Source organism: Erinaceus europaeus, chromosome 2, assembly GCF_950295315.1.
Source record: "Erinaceus europaeus chromosome 2, mEriEur2.1, whole genome shotgun sequence".
NCBI lineage: Eukaryota > Metazoa > Chordata > Mammalia > Eulipotyphla > Erinaceidae > Erinaceus > Erinaceus europaeus.
Window position 1 is genome coordinate 191,788,966 of NC_080163.1, and position 17,492 is coordinate 191,806,457.

Here is a 17,492-nt window from a genome sequence, read left to right on the forward strand (position 1 = left end):
ACTTGCTGCAACACCTGGTTTGAATGGGAACGTCCCTCGTCCTCATCTATTTTCCAGAAAGTTTTGCTGCTCCAAGAGTTTGAGTTTCCTCTTCCTCTCCTTTTGTTTGGCTGGGTGGGGAGGACCCCAGGCTTCTAGCATGTCTCCTCACTCTGGCTGGTGTTTCCATTCATATAGAGATAGACTGAAACACCACCGCTGGGGCCGTGTGGTGGCGCACCTGGCTGAGCGCACATGTTACAATGTGCAAGGACCCGGGGTCAAGCCACCAGGCCCCATCTGCAAAGGTGGGGGACAAGCTTCACCAGTGGTGAAGCAGGGCTGCAGGTGGCTCTCTGTCTCTCTCCCTCTGTATCTTCCCCTTTCAATTTCTGGCTGTTTCTATCCAAAAATAAAGATGAAAGAAAGAAAGAACAAGCGAGCCTGGTGGTGGTACAGTGGGTTAAGAGCACAAGTCATGAACCACAAGGACCATCATAAGGATCCCGGTTCTAGCCCCTGGCTTCCCATCTGCAGGGGGTTATTTTCACTGGTGTTGAAGCAGGCCTGCAGGTGTCTATCTTTCTCTTCCCTCTCTGTCTCCCTCTCCTCTCTCTATCTCTGTCTGATCTAGCCAACATCAAAAACAGCAATAACAATACTCACAACAACAATGATGATAAACATCAAGGGCAACAAAAGGGGAAAATAAAAAATAAAAATTAGGAAAAAAGAAAGAATGGAAGAGAGGGAGAGAGAGGGAGAAAAAGAAGGAAGGAAAAACGAAGGAAGGAAGGGAGGGAGGGAGGAAGAAAGGCAGGCCACTCTCTGAAACTTGCTCTGGCGCTGTGGTCCCTCACTGTGGTACTAGAACTTGAATCTGGACCACGTGCATGGCAAGGTTCTTGTTGTGCCTGATGGACTACATCTCCAGTCCTCTTTCTTCACTTTTTATTTCACTTGTATCTGATTCCTGTGTTCTTTAAATTTTATGATTAGATTGTAAAATTACAGTGTATAGTGCCATCTCACACCCACCACCTGAGTCCTAATCCCAAGCACTCCACTACCCAAAGATGACCACTAGAGTTCTCACAAGTCTTACATTTTGCTTGAGTTTGTTTTGTTTTTTCAAGTTCATATGTTTCAGTTCTCTATATTCCACATGAGTGAAACCATCTTATACTTGGCTTTAATGCCTTTATTTATATCTATAAACAAAATCATCTCCAGTTCTATCCATTTTGTCCTGAAACACACAATAGCATCTCTCTTTGATTGCAGAGTAGCATTCCACTGAATACATATCCCATAACTGCTTTAGCCAGTCTTCTGATGATGGGCATTTAGGCTGCTTCCACTCTTTGACTATTGTGAATAATGCAGCTATGAACATAAGAGTGTCTATGTCCCTTCACATTAGTGTTTGAGTGTACTTTGGATACATGCCTGTATGGAGTTATGGGATATATATTCTGTGAAATATTACTATGCAATCAAAAAAAGATGATTACATACAAAAATTTAGACAAGTTGTTCAATTTTCTTGAAATATGTCATTGGGGTCTTGATATGGGTTGCATTGAATTGTAGATTAATTTTGGTAGAAAGACCATTTAATAATGTTTATTCTTCCAAACCAGGGACAGGGAATGTTCTTCAATTTTCGTGTGTTCTTCTCTATTTCTTTTAATAGTGCCCCATAATTTTCCTTTGTGTGTGGGGGTTTTTTTTTTAACCTCTTTTGTGAGACAATCCTAAGGTATTTTATCTTTTTGGTTTTGTAAATGTAATTGAGTCTTTTATTTCTCTCTCTTCTGACTGTTTTTTGAATACAGAAATGTGACAAATTTATGAGTATTGACTTTACATCCTGTTAGTTTATTAAATCTATTAATTACTCCAGTAGTGTTTTCATAGAGCCTTGAGGTTCTCCAGATATATTATCAGTCATTAGCAAATAGTGCTAGTTTAATTTTTCTTTCTGATTTGCATATATTTGTTATCTCATTCTTGTCTGGTTGCAGTGGTGAGGACTTCAGTGACTCTAGTGAATAACAGTGGAGGAAGTGGACATCCTTGTTCGGTTTTCCCCATTGAGAATGATTTGGCAGTGGGTTTGTCTTTTTTTTTTGCATTCAATATAGTGTTTCAGTTATTTTTTTTAAAATTTTTTATTAAAGAAAGGATTAATGAACAAAAACATAAGGTAGGAGGGGTACAACTCCACACAATTCCCACCACCCAATCTCCATAACCCACCCCCTCCTATGATAGCTTTCCCATTCTCTAGCCCTCTGGGAGCATGGACCCAGGGTCATTGAGGTTTGCAGAAGGTAGAAGGTCTGGCTTCTGTAATTGCTTCCCTGCTGAACATGGGCGTTGACTGGTCGGTCCATACTCCCAGTCTGCCTCTCTCTTTCCCTAGTAAGGTGTGTCTCTGGGGAAGCTGAGCTCCAGGACACATTGGTGGGGTCTTCAATCCAGGGAAGCCTGGCAAGCATCCTGGTGGTATCTGGAACCTGGTGATTGAAAAGAGAGTCAACATACGAAGCCAAACAATTTGTTGAGCAATCATGGATCCCAAGCTTGGAATAGTGGAGAGGAGGTGTTAGGGAGGTACTCACTGCAAACTCTAGTGTACTTCTGCTTTCAGGTATATATTTTGCAGTAGTTTATGGATACATGTGAACATAAGCTCTCTCTCACAGAAACTGGTGTATATCTAAGTTATGGGACTTTGTTAGAAAGTGAACTACCTGAGTTGAAATTAGAGTGTACTATAAAAGGAAAGGTCTCACCCGAGTAATGAAGCTGAAGGGTTGTCATTCCACACGTGAAGTCTCTGGACACAGTCTGAGGTGAAGCATGTTGAGGTGGCAATCGTTGTGTTGGTTAGGTTGTGGTCGGCAGATGCAATATTATTTGGTTTGGATTGGGAGAGGCATACGGGAAAGTGGGCCCTATCCAAGGGTCCCAGGACTGGGGGAAGTAGGGGCTCTATAGTGGAGATGTGAGGTTCCTGCTGTCTTAGGGTTCAAAAAGACAATCGATAGTTAATGTTATCATCACATTATTTGGTAATTGGGTTAACTTTGAAAAGTCCTTTTGTTAGGGTTTGCTGTACAGTATCCAGTATCGTGTATATAGCTGTGCTATTGGATGCTTCTGATCTACTTGGTCTGGGCTTTTGAGAGAGTCTGCGTATCAAATACAGTGGGTTTGTCTTAATGGTGTTACTGGGTGGAGTAAATGTCCTTCTTTTCTCAATTTCTGGAGTGTCTTTATCATAAATGGCTAATGGATCCTATCAAATTATTTTTCACCATTAGTTGATATGACAATATGAATTTTTCTTTTCCTTCTCTCTCTCTCTCCCTTTTTATGGTATGATATATTTTATTCATTGGCTTTCTGATATTGATCCATTCCTCTTTCTCAGGGATGAATCCCACTTGTACTTGGTGAATTATTTTCTTGACATGTTAGACTCATTTTTCAGTGTTTTTTTTTTTAAACAAATTGATTGAAAAACCTAAATTATTCTTTTTCCCCATCATGTCAGTGCTTTAAAACATAACTTTAAACAGTAGATCTTTGAAGGCTTTTTTATTTTATTTTATTTTACTTTTTATTTAAGAAAGGATTAATTAACAAAACCATAACTTTAAACAGTAGATCTTTGAAGGCTTTTTTATTTTATTTTATTTTATTTTTTATTTAAGAAAGGATTAATTAACAAAACCATAGGGTAGGAGGGGTACAACTCCACACAATTCCCACCACCCAATCTCCATATCCCACCCCCTCCCCTGATAGCTTTCCCATTCTCTATCCCTCTGGGAGCATGGACCCAGGGCTTTTAACTATTTGTCTCTAATGTAGATTGTTGCTTCTTCTCTTCCTCACTTAATTCAAGTGCCTGTTTTTTGTTAATTTTTGGTAATCTCTTTAACAATATGGGGTGTGTCATCTCCCTCCTGCCAGATCATCTCTTCCCTACATTCTGCACAAATCATGGGATTTAACTAGCACCTTGTGACAGACAGTTCATGTAAAAATCCCTGCAAATATGTGCAGAGATATGATGACTTAATGAGTTAATGACATGTCTTTGAGCCGTACATTCCCATGATCATTCTTGGTGACTAATTTTAATAAATATAAACAGTCGTTTCAGGATTCTGATCTAACTCTTCAAGTCAGTTGTCTGAAAAGAAATGCCACCTGCTAGTAGATCTAAATTAAATTTCAGATTGATTGTAAAAGTCAGTAACTCAAGAGGCAGGTTATGGGGGAAGATCCTGAAGCTTCTGGCCCAATGCAAATGTCCGTTTTCCTCACAGAAGCCACGTGCTCCTGAGTCAGGAAGCTCTGAAGTTAGGAGTGACTAAGGGGAAATGTGTAAAGACGCCCTTCTGACAACAACAACCTTGTAACCCAATGTTTCTTCAGTAACATGATATTGGGGGGAAAGGATTTGATTATTTTTGTGAACCAAATCATGAAGCGCAGGTGTCAGTTATGAAAGTATCAGGGCCAGGATAGATAACATAATGGTTATGCAGGGAGACTCTCATGCCTGAGGACCCGAAGTCCCAGTTCAGTCCTCCATACCACAAAAACCAGAGCTCTGGTATGCATGCTAATGAGTGCTCTAGTAAAATAAATAAATAAATAAATAAATAAATGTATCTATATGTAGACAGTAAAACACTGTATTTCTTTTCAAGGACAATTATTGTCCTCATGACAACCTTTTTAAAAATTTTTTTATTTAAGAAAGGATTAATTAACAAAACCATAGTGTAGGCAGGGTACAACTCCACACAATTCCCACCGCCCAATCTCCATATCCCACCCCCTCCCCAGTAGCTTTCCCATTCTCTATCCCTCTGGGAGCATGGACCCAGGGTCATTGTGGGTTGCAGAAGGTAGAAGGTCTGGCTTCTGTAATTGCTTCCCCGCTGAACATGGGCGTTGACTGATCATGACAACCTTTATTAGAATCATCAAACAAGTAAATGCTGAAAAACAGGGGTCCTAAGATTCTACTAAAATCCTAGCTCTATTTCCTTCTTAACTTGAGGACAGATCTCACAAACCTAATACTGGCTTGAAAAGCCACTCAACACTTTAACAACTGGGAGAAAGTCTAAGCTTGTCTGATAAAGAAGGGACTCCAAAAGCTGGATAAGACAGTAGACTGGCTCACTCAATGATGGTCTCTTTAGCCAGAGTCAAGCCACTCTTATCACCTAGGGTTCTCTCCAGAGGATCCTAAGATTCCCCCACAGATGATGTGGGACAAGACCTCTAGGAGTTCCCTCTCTCTAACACCACTGGTTACATCTATAGGGAATATTATCATAAGCTCCATTGACAGCACTGTGTTTAAAATGGGAGTTGCCTCAGATAAATCAGATCTAGAGACAGCTTCAGAAAATGATGGAAAATTTCCTTTTCTTTTATGTTCATTTCCACCTCCATGTTTCAGAGACACTATTTAAAAATTTTATTTATAAAAAGGAAACACTGACAAAAACCATAGAATAAGAGGGGTACAATTCCACACAATTCCCACCACCAGAATGCCATATCCCACCCCCTCACCTGATAGCTTTCTATTCTTCATCCCTCTGGGAGTATGGACCCAGGGTCATTATGGGGTACAGAAGGTGGAATGTTTGGCTTCTGTAATTGCTTCCCCATTGAACATTGGTGTTGGTAGGTCGATCCATACTCCCAGCCTGTCTCTCTTTCCCTAGTGCTCCATCTCTAGTCTCTGCTACTGTACTCAGCCATGTACTCGCTCTGGCCCCCGGGACATTGACAGGTGGGAATCAGGCAGAGACCTCAGTGCCTGTCTGGCTGTGGGGAGCCCTTCTTCCAGCACTGAGGAAGCTAGGTGCCACCCTGTGGAGGCCTGGGGAATAGGAAAGACACACATAGTAGCTCCAGTGGAGCTGTTAGCTGCCTGCAGACACACATGACCTCAGCCGATGCAGAGCTGCCCTGAGGAGCCCACCAAGGGCTGATCTGAGCCCCGAGCAAAGAGAGGGGTCATCTAAGGCACAGAGTCAGGAAGTGATCTTTATTAAAAATAGAGTAAAAGACTATATATCTACATATATACCATGAGGGGAATAATAAGCGAGAAATTTCTGTGAAAAGACCAGGGTGTAAGGGCCTCACTGATTGCAGGGTGGAAGGGCCTCACTGATTGCAGACCAGGTGGCCTCATTGATTGCAGACCTGCCAGGGGAGCCCCCAGCAAGGTGCTGAGAGGAGCCCTGAGCTCCTTAGCAGCTGAGCAGGGTGTAGACAGGGTGCTGCCTGGACCCCACTCAGAGAGGTCTGAGATGGTCCATCACTGCGCCTTTCTGTAGGTGTCACTCTCCCAGCTTGAAATTAGGAGGCTGTCTTATTGTCATGCCTGAAATGAAACACAGAGAGCTGTCTTAGTCAAGTAACATTCTCAGACACGAGCTTCCTCTTGATTCCTGAAGAAATGAATTATCCCAGGAGAGAATTTTTCCAAGGAGATAAATGCATGAAGGGGCTGAGTGTTGCCCACCTAGTGAGCACAAATGCCACAGTGAGCAAGGACCTGGGTTCTTGCCCCTGTGCCCACCTACAGAAAGGGAAAGCTTCAGGAGCTGGAAAGAAGATCTGTAGACATCTCTCCTTCTCTCCCCTCTGTCTCCCCCTCCCATTTTAATTTGTCTCTAGCCATTAGGTAAATTGAATCATTATCAAGAGTTAAATATATTAAAACCTAGTCAGCACATAGTAGAAACCTTTCCTCTCAAATCAATACAGCAAATTTCTGCAGCCTCCACCAAGACTGTGCTGCCAGAAGAATGAAGTCCTGCCATTGGTGGGATGTGATTCTCTTGTCCTGTTTTAAACAACCAGAACACCGTGTGTCTCACACAGACTGGTTGCTAGATTAATCTCACATGGCCTAGGCTCACCCAGACTCATGGTGTACATGAGGAGTGTGCAGGAGCCTGGTCACCTTTATACCACTGGCATCAGTCAGGAAGAAGGCGCCTACCTCTAGCAGAACAGGGACCAGGATGGAGGGTCTCACTCCTCCCTCTCCTCCTCGTTAAGTTCTGTATGGTTGTGGGTGCACAGCACGGCCATGAGGCAGGAGAACTGAGTGCGGGTGGCCTCCTCCTTCTGTTGGACCAGATGGACACAGTCCCTGATATCCTCCACTGCCAGGTTCACGGAGATGATGGGGTTGCCCAGGGTATAGTTGTAGAGTGACACTTTGTGTGTGGCCCTGTCCCCATAGCCCATCAGATAGTCAACCCTGAGCTCAGAGGCGGTGAGGTCCAGCAGAGGCAGCCATGAGAGGGCCCCGTGCAGACGGGTGGACACAGAGCTCTGCCAGATGCTTTCCACATCATGGAGGGTGGTGACAGTGTCACTCCTCTGGTCTACAGCCACCAAGATGCTCTTCTGGTGGCCTCTGCCAACAGAGCTGCCCAGGGTCCAGGTAGAGTCACCTCCAGCGCAGAGACCTGTGAACATAGCAGTGGGTTTAGCAGTGGACAAAGGAGGCACCCCAGGCAGCAGAGCAGAGGCAGTGAGAGGATGAAGGACTCAGAGAACCAAGGGGCCGAGGGTCCACTACCTCACTGACACCATAGCAGAGGGACTGATGGGGAGAGCAAACCTAGTCTTAAATCTAGGAGACGAGTCCTGCATGTCAGCAGGAAAATGTTTAATGAGAGTTGAGACAGAAGACCAGGACTCCCTAATTTTTACTGAGTTTGAAGGTATGGAACTGGAGTTGGCTTTTTAATTGAGAACTTAAGAGGTTTCTGTAAACTTGGCACTGGAAGTTATCATGCTGGGTCATTGTTAATTCCGGTGTATATTCTGGTCCCATTTCCCCAGGGAGTTTGGTTTTCAGTGTCCTGAGCTTGTTTTCAGGAGGGGATAGATGGCCAGAGAGGTGGCATTTGCAGCAAAGGGTGCAGTTCCCCTCTCCCCTGCTGACGTGACCTGGGGACCTGGGCTTAAGGAGGAGCTGACCTGGGGTGTCCTCTAGTAGCTGCTCCAAAAGGAAGGACTCCTGGCAGCTGGAAGCTGAGCTGGAGTCTTCCTGTTCCTGTGACAGGTCCTCAGTCACGGGCGGTGGTGCCATTCCATTTTCAAGGATAAAGTCACAGTCTGTGAGAAGAGAAATCCAAGCATAGGTTCAGGCTGAGGTGCCGTGATGAGCCCATTGTGATCCCAGAATGTGCCCACAGCTTTGCAAGGGAACTGTGTTTTTCTTGGAGACGTGCATGGTTCTGGGGGCTACTGGGTTCCTGCCAATCCTGCATCCCCCCCATGGGATTGGTTTTCAGGGTCATTAGCTTGTTTCAGGAAGGAAGATCTGACCTGGTAGGAGGCATTTACAGGAACCCAGGGGGTCCCCTCTCCCCTGATGGTCTCCACATGCCAGGCTGGGGGAGTTATTGGCTTCTCGTGGAAGCTCCTCAGCGGCTGGCATTTGGCCCACTTCATGCTCCTGCAGATGTTTGCCATCTAGATGGAGAGAAACCTCAGTCTAGGTCCACGCTGACCATGAAGAGACTCAACTCATGTAGAATATGACACACGAGCCTTCTCCTGGACCTTCTGTGCTAAGAAGGCTGTGTGTCTGTGTCTCTGTGTCCCTGAATCTGTCAGGAGACCCTGCCCTCCCATGTGCCCAAGAAAAGAGTTGACAAAATAAAGAGGAAGATGCTCTTATGCATTCCTGTGCCTGGAATGCCATGAATTCCTCATGAGGAAGAGCTCTACAGAGCAGCCCAATCTGCCACAGAGGAAGAAGTAGAGAAGCAAGGACTGTCCCTAGAGCCTGTTACAGAGCAGTGAGCTGGTCACTGTCTACTGAATGCACGGAGGCCTGTTGCCTGCGCTTTTCCCTGTCAGAAGGTATTGAAGCGAAGCAGGAAACCATTTGTTTATTCTGAGTCTTTGCAGTTAATATCTCACTCCAATCAGCTTCTTCTCAGATTGCTCTGACACTCACCGGCAGGTGGCTCTGTGGTTTCCTCCATCCTGGAACTCACAGGTCCCTGATCATCTTTCTCAGAGTCCTGGGAGAGAAAGAAGTCATGGTCACAATAATAATTGCAGTGAGCAGTGGTAGAACACATTTCCCAGCAGCTCTGTTTCCCCAGAGAGAGAGCTCTGTGTCAGTAGCAAAGCTACTTCACCCCCAGGGGGTGGTGGGGTGAGTGGTTTAGAGTCTACACTGTAGATTTGAGTGAATCATTGGGTTTTCAGTGCATTTTCAGAAATTTATTGACAAGGATATGTTGATTACTTCCTGCTTGCTCTCAAGTCTCCCTTGCTGCAAGTAGGACCCAGGGACTTGAACCCAGGTCCTCTTGCATGGTGACATGTGCACTCTACCAAGTGCACCACTGTCTCCCCCCACACCCTTTCTTGCTTTTTTCCAGTTGAATAAGGAAAACTGGGCTCAATATTTTCTCTTCACTTAAAAGTGTCACCCTGTCCAGGGGTAAATAAATAATAATTTACCCCTGTCCAGGGGTAAATAATCTAAAAATGACACAGACCACTCTGTATACGCAACAGTCAATTGGGAAAAAAATCCATGCGAATAGAAAAGCTGTCTCCTGAAAACAGTTCAGTACAAGAGCCATCAAGGATTGACACAAGAAGCCTTCTGGAAAAAATTGTGACATTTCAGGTGCCATGTTCTCTCCATGTTTAAGTCAAATTAATTATTGTTGCATATAGTCCCAGCTTCCTTTTCTGTGTATACACAGACCTGTGTGTCTGCAGGAAAATACACTTTGCTGTCTGGTATATTCTGGATTCTTCCCTCAACTCTAGACCTCTTTCTGTCCAAGGCAGGAGCTTGGAATGTACGTTCTAGTCTTAGAAACACTTACAATGATGTTGTCCTCCGCATACTCCATGATGGTGTCCTCATAGTCCATGTTCTCACTGTAAATGTTGCTAATCAAGTCCACAGTGACCCAAAACAAAAGAATAGCTGTTAGGTTGTTTTCTAATCAACTTAAGTTTTAGCTGGTTACTTCAGTATTTTCCACTACTTTTTCCAGAAAAGCAACTTTTTAAAGATATATGCAAGATCTTATGAGAGAAACAGTATGCAAATGTATTTTTGGAGAATGGAAAGATACCAGAAAAAGAATGAAAGTTATGTTGTCAGACCTCTGAGACTAGGGCTGCAGATCCTGTCCTCACAGCTTTCCTGCCTGGAGTCCAGGCCAGACCCTCCCTGGCCTGTAGGGCTGGCAGATGCATTTGCTTTGAAAACCACCCAGTGAAGAAAGCTGCCCTTAAGTCAGTGAAGTTTAATGCATAGTCTTGGGTGATGTTAGCTCCCATCACAGCATGGAGAGAAGGGGGACGAGAGGGAGCGGCACTGACTGCTAGGACTCTTCATTCTGAGAACTTAAAGATTTGAAATACCATGGCCTGGGTAGTGGCACAATGGATAAAGTACTGGACTCTCAAGCATGAGGTCCTGAGTTCAATCCCCAGAAGCACATGTACCAGAATGATATTTGGTTCTTTTTCTCTTTCTCTCTCTCTCTCTCCTCCTTTCTCATTAATAAAATAAACAAAATATTCTTAAGAAATGATTTGAAATATGTGAGCTAATGACATACCTACAAAGCTCTTTAAACCATTCCTCCATCCTCTCAACTGATCTGAAATGCAAGGGAAGAGGGGAAATCCAGTTAGAATGCATAAAATTCACACAAACATATTGTGAGTGCTGGTCAGTGTAAACATCAATGTCGGTCATTATTGGTGGGACTGTGTGAGTCAGGAGGACTGTTCTGGTCCTGGTGTGAGGGGGCCCTGTTCTTTGACAGACAGTTTGCTGGGTTGGGAAGGAAGTTATCTAGACGGAGGCTAATTGGGTTGGGGGGTCAGGCGGTTATGCTGGTGGTTAACTGCACATGTTACCAAGCACAAGGACCCAGGTCCAAGCCCCTAGTCCCTATCTGCAGAGGGCTTAGCAGTTGCACGTGTTTGCCTGAATCAGAGCCACTAGGGGACAGTTGAGAGCACACAGATGTTTTTGAGGGGGTCAGAGCACGTTTGGCTAATAGGTCCCCAGATAGAGCTGTGTTCCCCCCTGAGTGTCAGGAGGAGACAGGGCCAGGCTGCAGGCTTACTGAAAAGAGACAACGAAGCGGCGGTCAGCCCAGCCCAAGACCAGCGATGGGCGGACTCTTGTGAATTTCTTGGGTTTCTTCAAGTTGCATATCACCCACATGTCCAGCAGGGGCACCGTGTACTTGATTCTGAAGTGACCCTTGAACCTGGAGAGGGAACAGAGCACAGAGCAGGCAGCTTGCATCTCCAGCATTCTGGGAGCAGCTGGGTTTCTCCTAGGGAGATGGTGGGTGTGTTTCTGTGGCTCCTTCCCCTCTGAGCTGAGCCTTGAGAGCACAGCAGAGGGAGGGCTGGGGCCTGAGTGCTGTGTGCTGACTGGAGCCCGGCCCAGGATGTCCCTGAACACTCCTTACCAGTGGGAGGAAAGCAGCCGTTTTCCTGAACATTGTAGAACAATTAGATACCCCCCTATATTTATGAGCTCGCTAAGAGAACCTTTCACTCAGCATCTTTCCATGTAGTGTCTTCTTTGTTAATCATAATGATCCATGATCATATTTCCCTTATTAATTGTATGAAAATTGTAATTAACTTATTAGGTAATTATTGTCACCCTGAAAGTGCTTGAGGATACTAATGAAATAAGTCATACATTATAAGTTCCGTTAAATATATTTTCTATGAGAATGAAAGAAGTAAGATGTATTTTCTATGTCACTTTGTTTTAATTGCCACTGGGGTTATCACAGTGGCAGTCTGATGAATCGACTGTTCTTACTGATCATTCCCCTGTTTCTGTGTGTGCTTTGAGAGGACCGAGAGAATTTGAGAGGGTGGGAGACTGAGTTGAAAAGAGGAATGAAATCTTTAGCCCTAGGGTGTTGCAGCAGGTTAAGCGCATGTGGCACAAAGTGCAAAACTGGCATTAAGGATCCTGGTTTGAGGTCCTGGCTCCCCACCTGCAGGGGAGTCACTTCACAGACAGTGAAGGAGGTCTACAGGTGTCTACCTTTCTCTCCCCTTCTCTGTCTTCACCTCCTCTCTCCATTTCTTTTTCTCTTATCCTACAACGACAACAACAATAATAACTACAACAAAAATTAAAAAAACAAGGGCAGCAAAAGGGAAAATAAATAAATATAAACAAACAAAAAAAAAGAAATCTATAGCCCTCCTAACTGCTTATGAAGCTTCCCCTCTGCAGATGAGGAGTGGGGATTGAACCTGGAACCTTGGGCATGGTAATATGTATGCTCACTGAACCAGGTGTGCCACCAGCCATCCACCCAATCTTGCTTTCTAAGGGCTTTTCATACATTTTTATAAGTTAGAGGAAAAATATATAGCTCAAAGAAAAAGTGCACACATTTATAATGAGTCAATAAGTGCAGCAAGCAAGTAGAAAGAAGAAAAAAAAAAGACCCCATAAACTATTTAATCAAATAGTTTATACTTAGACCTAGATACCTCTTCACCCACTTCCTATTTCACTTCCTCAATCATGCTAAGGCTAAGCTTGTCAGACAAAGTAAGGACAACAAAAGCTGAATAAGGGCAAGAGACCAGCAGACTTCAATGGCTCTCTTGGTCACCACCAGGCCACCCCATTTTTGGGGCCCAAGTGGGGGAATAGTGGGATTCCCACATAGACAAGATGGGCTTTGACCGCTGACAGAGACCTCCCTGCACTGTCACTGGTCACCTCCATCAGGAGCAACACCATAAACCCTCTTGTGGTCCTCTACAGGACCTTGCCCTCAATGTGGAACAGCAGTGGTAGGGACTGCCCCACTCTCCGAAGGGAGGCTGGGTCAACATACTCTGCCACTGGAGGAAGACTGGTCCTGACATGAGTGCAGCCTAGAAACTTAAAGGAATCATGTGAGATAAGCCAAAAGGGGAAGGATGAGTAGAGATGATCTCACTTGTAGGCAGAACATAAGGTTCAACAACAGAAAGGAGAAACACGTAACAAAACGTTGACTCGTTTGGTATATTGAACCAAAGGGAAGGACTCTAGGGTAGGCAAGGGTAGGGAAAAGGCTAGGTTGGGGGTGGGGTGATTGGGGAGTCCTGGAGCACGATGGGAAAGGACCTAAGTCAATGAAGAGAGTGTTTTCAGACACCTATTAAGGTGCAATGAAAAAATTACCTTTGTGTCAAGAACTGTACAAAACCATAAACCTCAAATAAAATTATTTTAAAAGATAAAAAGTCAAGTTATTCCCTGGACTGAAGACCCCACCAATGTGTCCTGGAGCTCCACTTCCCCAGATACCCACCCTAGTAGGGAAAGAGAGAGGCAGACTGGGAATATGGATCGACCAGTCAACGTCCATGTTCAGCAGGGAAGCATTTACAGAAGCCAGACCTTCCACCTTCTGCAACCCACAACAACCCTGGGTCCATGCTTCCAGAGGGATAGAGAATGGGAAAGCTATCAGGGGAGGGGATAGGATATGGAGATTGGGTGGCAGGAATTGTGTGGAGTTGTACCCCTCCTCCCCTATGGTTTTGTTAATTTATTCTTTCTTAAATAAAATATAAATTTAAAAAAAAGAAAAAAATTTAACCACTCAAAAAAAAAAGTCAAGTTATTTAAAACTTGCTTTCTTAGAGTTCTATTCATAATATTTCACTTAGAGTTTGGCAAAACCTAAACAGCTGCTTATATACTGTGCCCACCATAAAACCGGCAGAGGCTCACGAGTACCGTGAGAAGGACCATGGACACGAGCAAAGGGAACTGCATGGTGGGAGCTGTCACTGGGTGTCTCTCCTCTCTGTTCCCTTCCCCATCTCCTTCTCTGTCTCTCAGGTACTTGAAAAGAAATTTGAGGGTGTTCTGTAGACACTGTAATGGTTATGCAAAGATACTCTCATGCCTGAAGCTCCAAAGTCCCAGGTTCAATCCCCCACACCACATCAGCCAGAGCAGAGCAGTGCTGTGTTTAAAAAAAAAATTGAGGAGGACTTTGCTCAACAGTGTAGTCCACTCACTGAATTCATTGCCTCGTGTCACACAGAATAAATTCAGTTAATAAATCACTCATTCCCTCAGTCCCTGGTCCCTGTCACCATGTGCAGTCTGTGAATGCAAACACTTTGCAGAAATTTAGTGTGAGTGTCTGTGAGTTGTAAGAAGCAGGTTCTGGGGGGTGGGTTGTCCTGTCTCCCTCAGGCCGAGCTGGAAGGGCAGACACATAAAGGAAGAGCAGGCTGGGGAGGGTCTTCCAGGCTGGGACCCCGCTAGCCTGTGTCTCTGCATCTCTTCTTCAGCCTCTCCACCCTGGGTGCCCTTCCCTAGGACTCAGGCCCTGCCCAGTCTCCCTGCTTCCCCCCTGCTGCCCTCCTAGTGCTGGACAGAAACCTTGCAGAAAAGCCACCTCTTCTGTCCTCAGGGCAGCAGAGAAGAGGCAGCTGTGGAGTCAGGAGGAGGGGGAGCAGGTACGCACTTTGTGTTGGAGATGAGCAGCACGTTGGAATATAAGAACATTTGTCTTTTCTGCCACCTCCGACCCTTCTGGAATTTGGCAGGGCCGAAAAGCAGGATGCCTCCACGAGGCACCACTGGGATGTTCTCCTCTTGCGGGCTGCTCTCCTCTTGCGGGCTGCTCTCCTCTTGCGGGCTACTCTCTTCCACAGAAGAGCTGCAACACAGCAGACACAGGGCAGTGTGTCACTGGGCAGGCAGGACACAGGGGCTCATGCTGATACCAGCACTCACAGCATGAGTCTCACAGAAGAGTCTCGGTCCCTCAGAAGGACTCAGCACCCCGATTCAGGAGTCCTGAACTAGACAGAGGTCCTGTGAGAGTTGAGGTCACTCAGGGCCAGTGGAGATGGAGGGCAGCTTGAAGGACAGGGCACAGGGGCTGTCACTTTAGTGTCAGTGGACAAGGAAGCAGCAGAGTCTCTGGACCTGGGGGAATGGAGACACTAAGGGGGAGTGAGGGGGAGTGAGAGTTGGGGTCCTGGTGCTTGGTGCTGGGGATGGAGCTGAGTGGGGGGTAAAAGTGTTCTGCAGACACCTCTCACAGGGAGATGAGAAATCTTACCGTGACAACAAACTGCACTGTAGTGAATTAACACTGGCCCACAATATAAAAATAAATATATATAAGGCAATGCTAAGAGGTCAAAGGAGAGAGGATGAGAAATATTTCAAAGAACCAGCTCAGGGCCAAGGCCTAAAAGCAGCACAGTGCCTAGAGTATTGTTGGGAAATCATCAACCCCAAGTATCATGTGTAGTTTTTGCCTCTGTGACTGCTTCACTCCCTACCCATTCCTATCCCCCTTTTCTTTCCTCTTCTCTTTTCTCTTTTTCTCTCTCTCTTCCTCTGTCATAAAAATAACAGACCCATGTGGGATCTATAAAGGTCAGATTGCATTTGTATCCAAGAGTGTGAAGAGGTCATTCAATTGTGGCCTCACATTAACATACACACTTAGATAACAGAATTATTGAAAACTGACTCTAATCTTTAAGTCAGTCTTCACTTTGGGGCTGAAGGGGGCAGGAATTCCACAATCAGCAAATAATAAATCAAACATCCAAATATTTTTCAACTCAAGGAAGTACTAAGCTATTCGTGGCTGTGCTCTGAGTAAGCCCACAGGACTCTGATCCTAACAGGTCAAGTCTGCTCTCTGGCATCAGCAGGAGGGAATCTCATGAGCACAAGTAACCATTCATGAGACCGGGGCTGAAGCTGAGGATTCTGTCAGTGGGCATCACACAGAGCACGTCCTGGGACTGCCTTCCTCCTGCTCTGCCGGTCACACAGGGCATGTGAACAGACTCTACCTGAAGCACGACAGACAGCCCAGACACCCTGAAAGCCTCGAAGACTTTCTGGTAGACGCAGACATCCTCTATTCTTCACTCCTTGACGCTAAATAGAGAGCTGGACACAGCACTGCTTGCACTGTCAGCTCAGTCACCAAGACTGGAGATTCTGCTGTAGCCAAGGCCACTGGGCTGTGATGTAAGCAGTCAAAGGTCAGCGTCATAACTGACCAGCTGACAGCGGGACTGACTCCCTAAGCATGTTGCACCACCTTCTCTTGATTATTAAAATAGTTTTCTTTAGAGATGACTATAGACTTCCAGGTTTTTACTGGAAATAATAGAAATGTCACAAGCCTTGCCCCATTTCACACAGTGGTCATATAATTATATAATTCTAAACAGAGTAAATATCACAGCAAGATATTTACATGGATGCTTTCAGAGACACACTATTTCCAGGAGCATAAGTGAGTGTGTGTGTTTGTGTTTGTGTGTCTGTGCACAACTACAATGTTATCTCCATAAAACCACTTTTAATATAAACAATCCAATAGCAAAGATCTCAGTGGTGTTGTGTGAATGAGCAGGAGTGTTCTCAGACAGGATCCTAGCACAAGTGACATTATGGGCCCAGCAGAAGAGCCCTCACACTGCACAGTCCCCTGCTTTTCCTGTGCCAGATCCAGGTTCAACTCAGCCCTTACCACATAATGGAAATAAGGGTCAATGCTGTTTTGTTGCCTTTCCCTCTCCCTCTCCCTCTCCCTCTCCCTCTCCCTCTCCCTCTCCCTCTCCCTCTCCCTCTCCTCCTCCTCCTCCTTCTTCTTTTCTCTCTCTCTCTCTCTCTCTCTCTCTCTCTCTCTCTCTCTCTCTCTGCTAATCTGAAATTCAGTGGAACTGGTTAATGGCACCATGAATTGACTGGTCCTGTCAGTCATTTTCCATTTGTTTTTCTCTTCTGTTTTATTAGATTGAGAGAAATTGGAGGGGGAAAGAGAGAAGAGAGAAAGATAGACACCAGCAGACATGTTTCATCACAGTAGAAACTGTCCCCAAGCAGTTTGGGAGCTAGGGCTGTGCACTCAGGTTGGGAGCTAGTATGTGCACCCAGCCCTGTACACCACCACCCAGCACCTTGTCTCCCTGCGTGACTGCAGTGATGCTCCCACAGACACAGAGGCTCCGTCCTGAGGCCCAGAGGGAGGACCGCGGGCACCATGTGGGCAAAGCTCAAGGTGAGGTTGGCCTGATCCGGACCATTCATCAGCTTGCATCTGCATGTTGACTGTTCTCCCTGTGGGGCATCAACAAGATTGTGGACAGGAAATGGGTGAGCTGCCAACCACTGAGCTGCTGCCCCAGAGTCCACAAGACTCCACTTCTGTCTCCATCATCACAGAGCCCTGCCATCTCTGAGGAGAACCCAGATCAGTGTGTCCTCAGTTGAAGTGAAGCTGGAAACCATTTACCATTTATGTCTCACTCCAGTCAGCCTCTTCTTAGATTGCCCTGACACTCACCTGCAGAGTGTCACAGAGGTGGCTCTGTGGTTTCTTCCCTCCTGGAACATACAGGCCTCTGAT